Here is a 12,353-nt window from a genome sequence, read left to right as displayed (position 1 = left end):
GTGCGTGTCGCACTTGTGGGTGCGATTGACTTGTACGGGCCGTTGGCGGGTGGGGGGGTTCGCGTAGGCTTGATGGGGGGTGTGCGTGTCGTACTTGTGTGTGCGATTGACTTGTACGGGCCATTGGCGGGTGGGGGGGTTCACGTAGGCTTGATGGGGGTGTGTGCGTGTCGTACTTGTGCGTGCGATTGACTTGTACGGGCCGTTGGCGGGTGGGGGTTCGCGTAGGCTTGATGGGGGGGTGTGCGTGTCGTACTTGTGCGTGCGATTGACTTGTACGGGCCGTTGGTGGGTGGGGGTGTTCGCGTAGGCTTGATGGGGGGGTGTGCGTGTCGTACTTGTGCATGCGATTGACTTGTACGGGCCGCTGGCGGGTGGGGGGGTTCGCGTAAGCTTGATGGGGGGGTGTGCGAGTCGTAATTGTGCCTGTGATTGACTTGTACGGGCCGTTGGCGGGTGGGGGTGTTCGCGTAGGCTTGATGGGGGTGTGCGTGTCATACTTGTGCGTGCGATTGACTTGTATGGGTCGTTGGCGGGTGGGGGTGTTCACGTAGGCTTGATGGGGGGGTGTGCGTGTCGTACTTGTGCGTGCGATTGACTTGTACGGCCGTTGGCGGGTGGGGGTGTTCGCGTAGGTGTGATGGGGGCTGTGTGTCGTACTTGTGCATGCGATTGACTTGTACGGGCCGTTGGCGGGTGGGGGTGTTCGCGTAGGCTTGATGGGGGGGTGTGCGTGTCGTACTTGTGCGTGCGATTGACTTGTACAGGCTGTTGGCGGGTGGGGGTGTTCGCGTAGGCTTGATGGGGGGGGGGTGCGTGTCGTACTTGTGCCTGCGATTGACTTGTACGGGCCGTTGGCGGGTGGGGGGTTCGCGTTGGCTTGATGGGGGGTGTGCGTGTCGTACTTGTGCGTGCGATTGACTTGTACGGGCCATTGGCGGGTGGGGGGGTTCGCGTAGGCTTGATGGGGGTGTGCGTGCGATTGACATGTACGGGCCGTTGGCGGGTGGGGGGTTCGCGTAGGCTTGATGGGGGGGTGTGCGTGTCGTACTTGTGCGTGCGATTGACTTGTACGGGCCGTTGGCGGGTGGGGGGTTCGCGTAGGCTTGATGGGGGGTGTGCGTGTCATACTTGTGCGTGCGATTGACTTGTACGGGCCATTGGCGGGTGGGGGGGTTCGCGTAGGCTTGATGGGGGGGTGTGCGTGTCGTACTTGTGCGTGCGATTGACTTGTACGGGCCGTTGGCGGGTGGGGGGTTCGCGTAGGCTTGATGGGGGGGGCGTGTCATACTTGTGCGTGCGATTGACATGTATGGGCTGTTGGCGGGTGGGGGGGTTCGCGTAGGCTTGATGGGGGGGGGGTGCATGTCGTAATTGTGCATGCGATTGACTTGTAAGGGCCGTTGGCGGGTGGGGGTGTTCGTGTAGGCTTGATGGGGGTGTGCGTGTCGTACTTGTGCGTGCGATTGACTTGTACGGGCCGTTGGCGGGTGGGGGTGTTCGCGTAGGCTTGATGGGGGGGTGTGCGTGTCGTACTTGTGGGTGCGATTGACTTGTACGGGCCGTTGGCGGGTGCGGGTGTTCGCGTAGGCTTGATGGGGGTGTGTGTCGTACTTGTGCGTGCGATTGACTTGTACGGGCCGTTGGCGGGTGGGGGTGTTCGCGTAGGCTTGATGGGGGGGTGTGCGTGTCGTACTTGTGCGTTCGATTGACTTGTACTGGCCGTTGGCGGGTGGGGGGGTTCGCGTAGGCTTGATGGGGGGCATGCGTGTCGTACTTGTGCGTGCGATTGACTTGTACGGGCCATTGGCGGGTGGGGGGGTTCGCATAGGCTTGATGGGGGGTGTGCGTGCGATTGACTTGTACGGGCCGTTGGCGGGTGGGGGGGTTCGCGTAGGCTTGATGGGGGGGTGTGCGTGTCGTACTTGTGCGTGCGATTGACTTGTACGGGCCGTTGGCGGGTAGGGGGGTTCGCGTAGGCTTGATGGGGGGTGTGCGTGTCGTACTTGTGTGTGCGATTGACTTGTACGGGCCGTTGGCGGGTGGGGGGTTCGCGTAGGCTTGATGGGGGGTGTGTGTGTCGTACTTGTGTGTGCGATTGACTTGTACGGGCCGTTGGCGGGTGGGGGGGTTCACGTAAGCTTGATGGGGGGGTGTGCGTGTAGTAATTGTGCGTGTGATTGACTTGTACGGGCCGTTGGAGGGTGGGGGTGTTCGCGTAGGCTTGATGGGGGGGGGTGTCGTACTTGTGCGTGCGATTGACTTGTACAGGCCATTGGCGGGTGGGGGGGTTCGCGTAGGCTTGATGGGGGTGTGCGTGCGATTGACTTGTACGGGCCGTTGGCGGGTGGGGGGGTTCGCGTAGGCTTGATGGGGGGGTGTGCGTGTCGTACTTGTGCATGCGATTGACTTGTACGGGCCGTTGGCGGGTGGGGGGTTCGCGTAGGCTTGATGGGGGTGTGCGTGGCGTACTTGTGTGTGCGATTGACTTGTACGGGCCATTGGCGGGTGGGGGGGTTCGCGTAGGCTTGATGGGTGGGTGTGCGTGTTGTACTTGTGCGTGCGATTGACTTGTACGGGCCGTTGGCGGGTGGGGGGTTCGCGTAGGCTTGATGGAGGGGTGTGTGTGTCGTACTTGTGCGTGCGATTGAATTGTACGGGCCGTTGGCGGGTGGGGGTGTTCGCGTAGGCTTGAAGGGGGGGCGTGTCATACTTGTGCGTGCGATTGACTTGTACGGGCTGTTGGCGGGTGGGGGGGTTCACGTAGGCTTGATGGGGTGTGCGTGTCGTACTTGTGCGTGCGATTGACTTGTACGGGCCGTTGGCGGGTGGGGGTGTTCGCGTAGGCTTGATGGGGTGTGTGCGTGTCGTACTTGTGGGTGCGATTGACTTGTACGGGCCGTTGGCGGGTGGGGGTGTTCGCGTAGGCTTGATGGGGGTGTGCGTGTCGTACTTGTGCGTGCGATTGAATTGTACGGGCCGTTGGCGGGTGGGGGTGTTCGCGTAGGCTTGATGGGGGGGGGCGTGTCGTACGTGTACGTGCGATTGACTTGTACGGGCTGTTGGCGGGTGGGGGTGTTCGTGTAGGCTTGATGGGGGTGTGCGTGTCGTACTTGTGCGTGTGATTGACTTGTACGGGCCGTTGGCGGGTGGGGGTGTTCGCGTAGGCTTGATGGGGGGTGTGCGTGTCGTACTTGTGGGTGCGATTGACTTGTACGGGTCGTTGGCGGGTGGGGGTGTTCACGTAGGCTTGATGGGGGGGGGGTGTCGTACTTGTGCGCGCGATTGACTTGTACGGGCCGTTGGCGGGAGGGGGTGTTCGCGTAGGCTTGATGGGAGGGTGTGCGTGTCGTATTTGTGCGTGCGATTGACTTGTACGGGCCGTTGGCGGGTGGGGGGGTTCGCGTAGGCTTGATGGGGGGTGTGCGTGTCGTACTTGTGCATGCGATTGACTTGTACGGGTCATTGCCGGGTGGGGGGGGTTCGCGTAGGCTTGATGGGGGGTGTGCGTGCGATTGACTTGTACGGGTCATTGCCGGGTGGGGGGGTTCGCGTAGGCTTGATGGGGGGGTGTGCGTGTCGCACTTGTGGGTGCGATTGACTTGTACGGGCCGTTGGCGGGTGGGGGGGTTCGCGTAGGCTTGATGGGGGGTGTGCGTGTCGTACTTGTGTGTGCGATTGACTTGTACGGGCCATTGGCGGGTGGGGGGGTTCACGTAGGCTTGATGGGGGTGTGTGCGTGTCGTACTTGTGCGTGCGATTGACTTGTACGGGCCGTTGGCGGGTGGGGGTTCGCGTAGGCTTGATGGGGGGGTGTGCGTGTCGTACTTGTGCGTGCGATTGACTTGTACGGGCCGTTGGTGGGTGGGGGTGTTCGCGTAGGCTTGATGGGGGGGTGTGCGTGTCGTACTTGTGCATGCGATTGACTTGTACGGGCCGCTGGCGGGTGGGGGGGTTCGCGTAAGCTTGATGGGGGGGTGTGCGAGTCGTAATTGTGCCTGTGATTGACTTGTACGGGCTGTTGGCGGGTGGGGGTGTTCGCGTAGGCTTGATGGGGGTGTGCGTGTCATACTTGTGCGTGCGATTGACTTGTATGGGTCGTTGGCGGGTGGGGGTGTTCACGTAGGCTTGATGGGGGGGTGTGCGTGTCGTACTTGTGCGTGCGATTGACTTGTACGGCCGTTGGCGGGTGGGGGTGTTCGCGTAGGTGTGATGGGGGCTGTGTGTCGTACTTGTGCATGCGATTGACTTGTACGGGCCGTTGGCGGGTGGGGGTGTTCGCGTAGGCTTGATGGGGGGGTGTGCGTGTCGTACTTGTGCGTGCGATTGACTTGTACAGGCTGTTGGCGGGTGGGGGTGTTCGCGTAGGCTTGATGGGGGGGGGGTGCGTGTCGTACTTGTGCCTGCGATTGACTTGTACGGGCCGTTGGCGGGTGGGGGGTTCGCGTTGGCTTGATGGGGGGTGTGCGTGTCGTACTTGTGCGTGCGATTGACTTGTACGGGCCATTGGCGGGTGGGGGGGTTCGCGTAGGCTTGATGGGGGTGTGCGTGCGATTGACTTGTACGGGCCGTTGGCGGGTGGGGGGTTCGCGTAGGCTTGATGGGGGGGTGTGCGTGTCGTACTTGTGCGTGCGATTGACTTGTACGGGCCGTTGGCGGGTGGGGGGTTCGCGTAGGCTTGATGGGGGGTGTGCGTGTCATACTTGTGCGTGCGATTGACTTGTACGGGCCATTGGCGGGTGGGGGGGTTCGCGTAGGCTTGATGGGGGGGTGTGCGTGTCGTACTTGTGCGTGCGATTGACTTGTACGGGCCGTTGGCGGGTGGGGGGTTCGCGTAGGCTTGATGGGGGGGGCGTGTCATACTTGTGCGTGCGATTGACATGTATGGGCTGTTGGCGGGTGGGGGGGTTCGCGTAGGCTTGATGGGGGGGGGTGCATGTCGTAATTGTGCATGCGATTGACTTGTAAGGGCCGTTGGCGGGTGGGGGTGTTCGTGTAGGCTTGATGGGGGTGTGCGTGTCGTACTTGTGCGTGCGATTGACTTGTACGGGCCGTTGGCGGGTGGGGGTGTTCGCGTAGGCTTGATGGGGGGGTGTGCGTGTCGTACTTGTGGGTGCGATTGACTTGTACGGGCCGTTGGCGGGTGCGGGTGTTCGCGTAGGCTTGATGGGGGTGTGTGTCGTACTTGTGCGTGCGATTGACTTGTACGGGCCGTTGGCGGGTGGGGGTGTTCGCGTAGGCTTGATGGGGGGGTGTGCGTGTCGTACTTGTGCGTTCGATTGACTTGTACTGGCCGTTGGCGGGTGGGGGGGTTCGCGTAGGCTTGATGGGGGGCATGCGTGTCGTACTTGTGCGTGCGATTGACTTGTACGGGCCATTGGCGGGTGGGGGGGTTCGCATAGGCTTGATGGGGGGTGTGCGTGCGATTGACTTGTACGGGCCGTTGGCGGGTGGGGGGGTTCGCGTAGGCTTGATGGGGGGGTGTGCGTGTCGTACTTGTGCGTGCGATTGACTTGTACGGGCCGTTGGCGGGTAGGGGGGTTCGCGTAGGCTTGATGGGGGGTGTGCGTGTCGTACTTGTGTGTGCGATTGACTTGTACGGGCCGTTGGCGGGTGGGGGGTTCGCGTAGGCTTGATGGGGGGTGTGCGTGTCGTACTTGTGTGTGCGATTGACTTGTACGGGCCGTTGGCGGGTGGGGGGGTTCACGTAAGCTTGATGGGGGGGTGTGCGTGTAGTAATTGTGCGTGTGATTGACTTGTACGGGCCGTTGGAGGGTGGGGGTGTTCGCGTAGGCTTGATGGGGGGGGGGTGTCGTACTTGTGCGTGCGATTGACTTGTACGGGCCGTTGGCGGGAGGGGGTGTTCGCGTAGGCTTGATGGGAGGGTGTGCGTGTCGTATTTGTGCGTGCGATTGACTTGTACGGGCCGTTGGCGGGTGGGGGGGTTCGCGTAGGCTTGATGGGGGGTGTGCGTGTCGTACTTGTGCATGCGATTGACTTGTACGGGTCATTGCCGGGTGGGGGGGGTTCGCGTAGGCTTGATGGGGGTGTGCGTGCGATTGACTTGTACGGGTCATTGCCGGGTGGGGGGGTTCGCGTAGGCTTGATGGGGGGTGTGCGTGTCGCACTTGTGGGTGCGATTGACTTGTACGGGCCGTTGGCGGGTGGGGGGGTTCGCGTAGGCTTGATGGGGGGTGTGCGTGTCGTACTTGTGTGTGCGATTGACTTGTACGGGCCATTGGCGGGTGGGGGGGTTCACGTAGGCTTGATGGGGGTGTGTGCGTGTCGTACTTGTGCGTGCGATTGACTTGTACGGGCCGTTGGCGGGTGGGGGTTCGCGTAGGCTTGATGGGGGGGTGTGCGTGTCGTACTTGTGCGTGCGATTGACTTGTACGGGCCGTTGGTGGGTGGGGGTGTTCGCGTAGGCTTGATGGGGGGGTGTGCGTGTCGTACTTGTGCATGCGATTGACTTGTACGGGCCGCTGGCGGGTGGGGGGTTCGCGTAAGCTTGATGGGGGGGTGTGCGAGTCGTAATTGTGCGTGTGATTGACTTGTACGGGCCGTTGGCGGGTGGGGGTGTTCGCGTAGGCTTGATGGGGGTGTGCGTGTCATACTTGTGCGTGCGATTGACTTGTATGGGTCGTTGGCGGGTGGGGGTGTTCACGTAGGCTTGATGGGGGGGTGTGCGTGTCGTACTTGTGCGTGCGATTGACTTGTACGGCCGTTGGCGGGTGGGGGTGTTCGCGTAGGTGTGATGGGGGCTGTGTGTCGTACTTGTGCATGCGATTGACTTGTACGGGCCGTTGGCGGGTGGGGGTGTTCGCGTAGGCTTGATGGGGGGGTGTGCGTGTCGTACTTGTGCGTGCGATTGACTTGTACAGGCTGTTGGCGGGTGGGGGTGTTCGCGTAGGCTTGATGGGGGGGGTGCGTGTCGTACTTGTGCCTGCGATTGACTTGTACGGGCCGTTGGCGGGTGGGGGGTTCGCGTTGGCTTGATGGGGGGTGTGCGTGTCGTACTTGTGCGTGCGATTGACTTGTACGGGCCATTGGCGGGTGGGGGGGTTCGCGTAGGCTTGATGGGGGTGTGCGTGCGATTGACTTGTACGGGCCGTTGGCGGGTGGGGGGTTCGCGTAGGCTTGATGGGGGGGTGTGCGTGTCGTACTTGTGCGTGCGATTGACTTGTACGGGCCGTTGGCGGGTGGGGGGTTCGCGTAGGCTTGATGGGGGGTGTGCGTGTCATACTTGTGCGTGCGATTGACTTGTACGGGCCATTGGCGGGTGGGGGGGTTCGCGTAGGCTTGATGGGGGGGTGTGCGTGTCGTACTTGTGCGTGCGATTGACTTGTACGGGCCGTTGGCGGGTGGGGGGGTTCGCGTAGGCTTGATGGGGGGGGGGGTGCATGTCGTAATTGTGCATGCGATTGACTTGTAAGGGCCGTTGGCGGGTGGGGGTGTTCGTGTAGGCTTGATGGGGGTGTGCGTGTCGTACTTGTGCGTGCGATTGACTTGTACGGGCCGTTGGCGGGTGGGGGTGTTCGCGTAGGCTTGATGGGGGGGTGTGCGTGTCGTACTTGTGGGTGCGATTGACTTGTACGGGCCGTTGGCGGGTGCGGGTGTTCGCGTAGGCTTGATGGGGGTGTGTGTCGTACTTGTGCGTGCGATTGACTTGTACGGGCCGTTGGCGGGTGGGGGTGTTCGCGTAGGCTTGATGGGGGGGTGTGCGTGTCGTACTTGTGCGTTCGATTGACTTGTACTGGCCGTTGGCGGGTGGGGGGGTTCGCGTAGGCTTGATGGGGGGCATGCGTGTCGTACTTGTGCGTGCAATTGACTTGTACGGGCCATTGGCGGGTGGGGGGGTTCGCATAGGCTTGATGGGGGGTGTGCGTGCGATTGACTTGTACGGGCCGTTGGCGGGTGGGGGGGTTCGCGTAGGCTTGATGGGGGGGTGTGCGTGTCGTACTTGTGCGTGCGATTGACTTGTACGGGCCGTTGGCGGGTAGGGGGGTTCGCGTAGGCTTGATGGGGGGTGTGCGTGTCGTACTTGTGTGTGCGATTGACTTGTACGGGCCGTTGGCGGGTGGGGGGTTCGCGTAGGCTTGATGGGGGGTGTGCGTGTCGTACTTGTGTGTGCGATTGACTTGTACGGGCCGTTGGCGGGTGGGGGGGTTCGCGTAAGCTTGATGGGGGGGTGTGCGTGTAGTAATTGTGCGTGTGATTGACTTGTACGGGCCGTTGGAGGGTGGGGGTGTTTCGTGTAGGCTTGATGGGGGTGTGCGTGTCGTACTTGTGCGTGTGATTGACTTGTACGGGCCATTGGCGGGTGGGGGTGTTCACGTAGGCTTGATGGGGGGGTGTGCGTGTCATACTTGTGCGTGCGATTGACTTGTACGGCCGTTGGCGGGTGGGGGTGTTCGCGTAGGTTTGATGGGGGGTGTGTGTCGTACTTGTGCATGCGATTGACTTGTACGGGCCGTTGGCGGGTGGGGGTGTTCGCGTAGGCTTGATGGGGGGTGTGCGTGTCGTACTTGTGCGTGCGATTGACTTGTACGGGCTGTTGGCGGGTGGGGGTGTTCGCGTAGGCTTGATGGGGGGGTGTGCGTGTCGTACTTGTGCGTGCGATTGACTTGTACGGGCCGTTGGCGGGTGGGGGGGTTCGCGTTGGCTTGATGGCGGGTGTGCGTGTCGTACTTGTGCGTGCGATTGACTTGTACGGGCCATTGGCGGGTGGGGGGGTTCGCGTAGGCTTGATGGGGGTGTGCGTGTGATTGACTTGTGCGGGCCGTTGGCGGGTGGGGGGGTTCGCGTAGGCTTGATGGGGGGGTGTGCGTGTCGTACTTGTGCGTGCGATTGACTTGTACGGGCCGTTGGTGGGTGGGGGGTTCGCGTAGGGTTGATGGGGGGTGTGCGTGTCATACTTGTGTGTGCGATTGACTTGTATGGGCCATTGGCGGGTGGGGGGGTTCGCGTAGGCTTGATGGGGGGGTGTGCGTGTCGTACTTGTGCGTGCGATTGACTTGTACGGGCCGTTGGCGGGAGGGGGGTTCGCGTAGGCTTGATGGGGGGATGTGCGTGTCGTACTTGTGCGTGCGATTGAATTGTACGGGCCGTTGGCGGGTGGGGGTGTTCGCGTAGGCTTGATGGGGGGTCGTGTCGTACTTGTGCGTGCGATTGACATGTATGGGCTGTTGGCGGGTGGGGGGTTCGCGTAGGGTTGATGGGGGGGTGTGCGTGTCGTAATTGTGCCTGCGATTGACTTGTAAGGGCCGTTGGCGGGTGGGGGTGTTCGTGTAGGCTTGATGGGGGTGTGCGTGTCGTACTTGTGCGTGCGATTGACTTGTACGGGCCAATGGCGGGTGGGGGTGTTCGCGTAGGCTTGATGGGGGGGTGTGCGTGTCGTACTTGTGGGTGCGATTGACTTGTACGGGCCGTTGGCGGGTGCGGATGTTCGCGTAGGCTTGATGGGGGATGTGTGTCATACTTGTGCGTGCGATTGACTTGTACGGGCCGTTGGCGGGTGGGGTGTTCGCGTAGGCTTGATGGGGGGGTGTGCGTGTCGTATTTGTGCGTTCGATTGACTTGTACTGGCCGTTGGTGGGTGGGGGGGTTCGCGTAGGCTTGATGGGGGGCGTGTGTGTCGTACTTGTGCGTGCGATTGACTTGTACGGGCCATTGGCGGGTGGGGGGGTTCGCATAGGCTTGATGGGGGTTGCGTGCGATTGACTTTTTACGGGCCGTTGGCGGGTGGGGGGGTTTGCGTAGGCTTGATGGGGGGGTGTGCGTGTCGTACTTGTGCGTGCGATTGACTTGTACGGGCCGTTGGCGGGTGGGGGGGTTCACGTAGGCTTGATGGGGGGTATGCGTGTCGTACTTCTGTGTGCGATTGACTTGTACGGGCCGTTGGCGGGTGGGGGGTTCGCGTAGGCTTGATGGGGGGTGTGCGTGTCGTACTTGTGTGTGCGATTGACTTGTACGGGCCGTTGGCGGGTGGGGGGGTTCGCGTAAGCTTGATGGGGGGGTGTGCGTGTAGTAATTGTGCGTGTGATTGACTTGTACGGGCCGTTGGCGGGTGGGGGTGTTTCGTGTAGGCTTGATGGGGATGTGCGTGTCGTACTTGTGCGTGCGATTGACTTGTACGGGCCATTGGCGGGTGGGGGTGTTCACGTAGGCTTGATGGGGGGGTGTGCGTGTCATACTTGTGCGTGCGATTGACTTGTACGGCCGTTGGCGGGTGGGGGTGTTTGCGTAGGTGTGATGGGGGGTGTGTGTCGTACTTGTGCATGCGATTGACTTGTACGGGCCATTGGCGGGTGGGGGTGTTCACGTAGGCTTGATGGGGGGGTGTGCGTGTCATACTTGTGCGTGCGATTGACTTGTACGGGCTGTTGGCGGGTGGGGGTGTTCGCGTAGGCTTGATGGGGGGGGTGCGTGTCGTACTTGTGCGTGCGATTGACTTGTACGGGCCGTTGGCGGGTGGGGGGGTTCGCGTTGGCTTGATGGCGGGTGTGCGTGTCGTACTTGTGCGTGCGATTGACTTGTACGGGCCATTGGCGGGTGGGGGGGTTCGCGTAGGCTTGATGGGGGTGTGCGTGTGATTGACTCTTACGGGCCGTTGGCGGGTGGGGGGGTTCGCGTAGGCTTGATGGGGGGGTGTGCGTGTCGTACTTGTGCGTGCGATTGACTTGTACGGGCCATTGGTGGGTGGGGGGTTCGCGTAGGGTTGATGGGGGGTGTGCGTGTCATACTTGTGTGTGCGATTGACTTGTACGGGCCATTGGCGGGTGGGGGGGTTCGCGTAGGCTTGATGGGGGGGTGTGCGTGTCGTACTTGTGCGTGCGATTGACTTGTACGGGCCGTTGGCGGGTGGGGGGTTCGCATAGGCTTGATGGGGGGTGTGCGTGTCGTACTTGTGCGTGCGATTGAATTGTACGGGCCGTTGGCAGGTGGGGGTGTTCGCGTAGGCTTGATGGGGGGGGCGTGTCGTACTTGTGCGTGCGATTGACATGTATGGGCTGTTGGCGGGTGGGGGGTTCGCGTAGGGTTGATGGGGGTGTGTGCGTGTCGTAATTGTGCCTGCGATTGACTTGTAAGGGCCGTTGGCGGGTGGGGGTGTTCGTGTAGGCTTGATGGGGGTGTGCCTGTCGTACTTGTGCGTGCGATTGACTTGTACGGGCCGTTGGCGGGTGGGGGTGTTCGCGTAGGCTTGATGGGGGGGTGTGCGTGTCGTACTTGTGGGTGCGATTGACTTTTACGGGCCGTTGGCGGGTGCGGGTGTTCGCGTAGGCTTGATGGGGGATGTGTGTCATACTTGTGCGTGCGATTGACTTGTACGGGCCGTTGGCAGGTGGGGGTGTTCGCGTAGGCTTGATGGGGGGTGTGCGTGTCGTATTTGTGCGTTCGATTGACTTGTACTGGCCGTTGGCGGGTGGGGGGGTTCGCGTAGGCTTGATGGGGGGCGTGTGTGTCGTACTTGTGCGTGCGATTGACTTGTACGGGCCATTGGCGGGTGGGGGGGTTCGCATAGGCTTGATGGGGGGGTGCGTGCGATTGACTTTTTACGGGCCGTTGGCGGGTGGGGGGGTTCGCGTAGGCTTGATGGGGGGTGTGCGTGTCGTACTTGTGCGTGCGATTGACTTGTACGGGCCGTTGGCGGGTGGGGGGGTTCGCTTAGGCTTGATGGGGGGGTGTGCGTGTCGTACTTGTGTGTGCGATTGACTTGTACGGGCCGTTGGCGGGTGGGGGGTTCGCGTAGGCTTGATGGGGGGTGTGCGTGTCGTACTTGTGCGTGCGATTGACTTGTACAGGCCATTGGCGGGTGGGGGCGTTCGCGTAGGCTTGATGGGGGGGTGTGCGTGTCGTACTTGTGCATGCGATTGACTTGTACGGGCCGTTGGCGGGTGGGGGGTTCGCGTAGGCTTGATGGGGGGTGTGCGTGTCGTACTTGTGCGTGCGATTGAATTGTACGGGCCGTTGGCGGGTGGGGGTGTTCGCGTAGGCTTGATGGGGGGCGTGTCGTACTTGTGCGTGTGATTGACATGTACGGGCTGTTGGCGGGTGGGGGGGTTCGCGTAGGCTTGATGGGGGGGGTGTGCGTGTCATAATTGTGCATGCGATTGACTTGTAAGGGCCGTTGGCGGGTGGGGGTGTTCGTGTAGGCTTGATGGGGGTGTGCGTGTCGTACTTGTGCGTGCAATTGACTTGTACGGGCCTTTGGCGGGTGGGGGTGTTCGCGTAGGCTTGATGGGGGGGTGTGCGTGTCGTACTTGTGGGTGCGATTGACTTGTACGGGCCGTTGGCGGGTGGGGGTGTGCGCGTAGGCTTGATGGGGGGTGTGTGTCGTACTTGTGCGTGCGATT

This window comes from Lissotriton helveticus, chromosome 1_1, assembly GCF_964261635.1.
Source record: "Lissotriton helveticus chromosome 1_1, aLisHel1.1, whole genome shotgun sequence".
Lineage (NCBI taxonomy): Eukaryota > Metazoa > Chordata > Amphibia > Caudata > Salamandridae > Lissotriton > Lissotriton helveticus.
The sequence above is the reverse complement of the archived record's forward strand: the minus strand, read 5'-3'. Positions refer to the sequence as shown.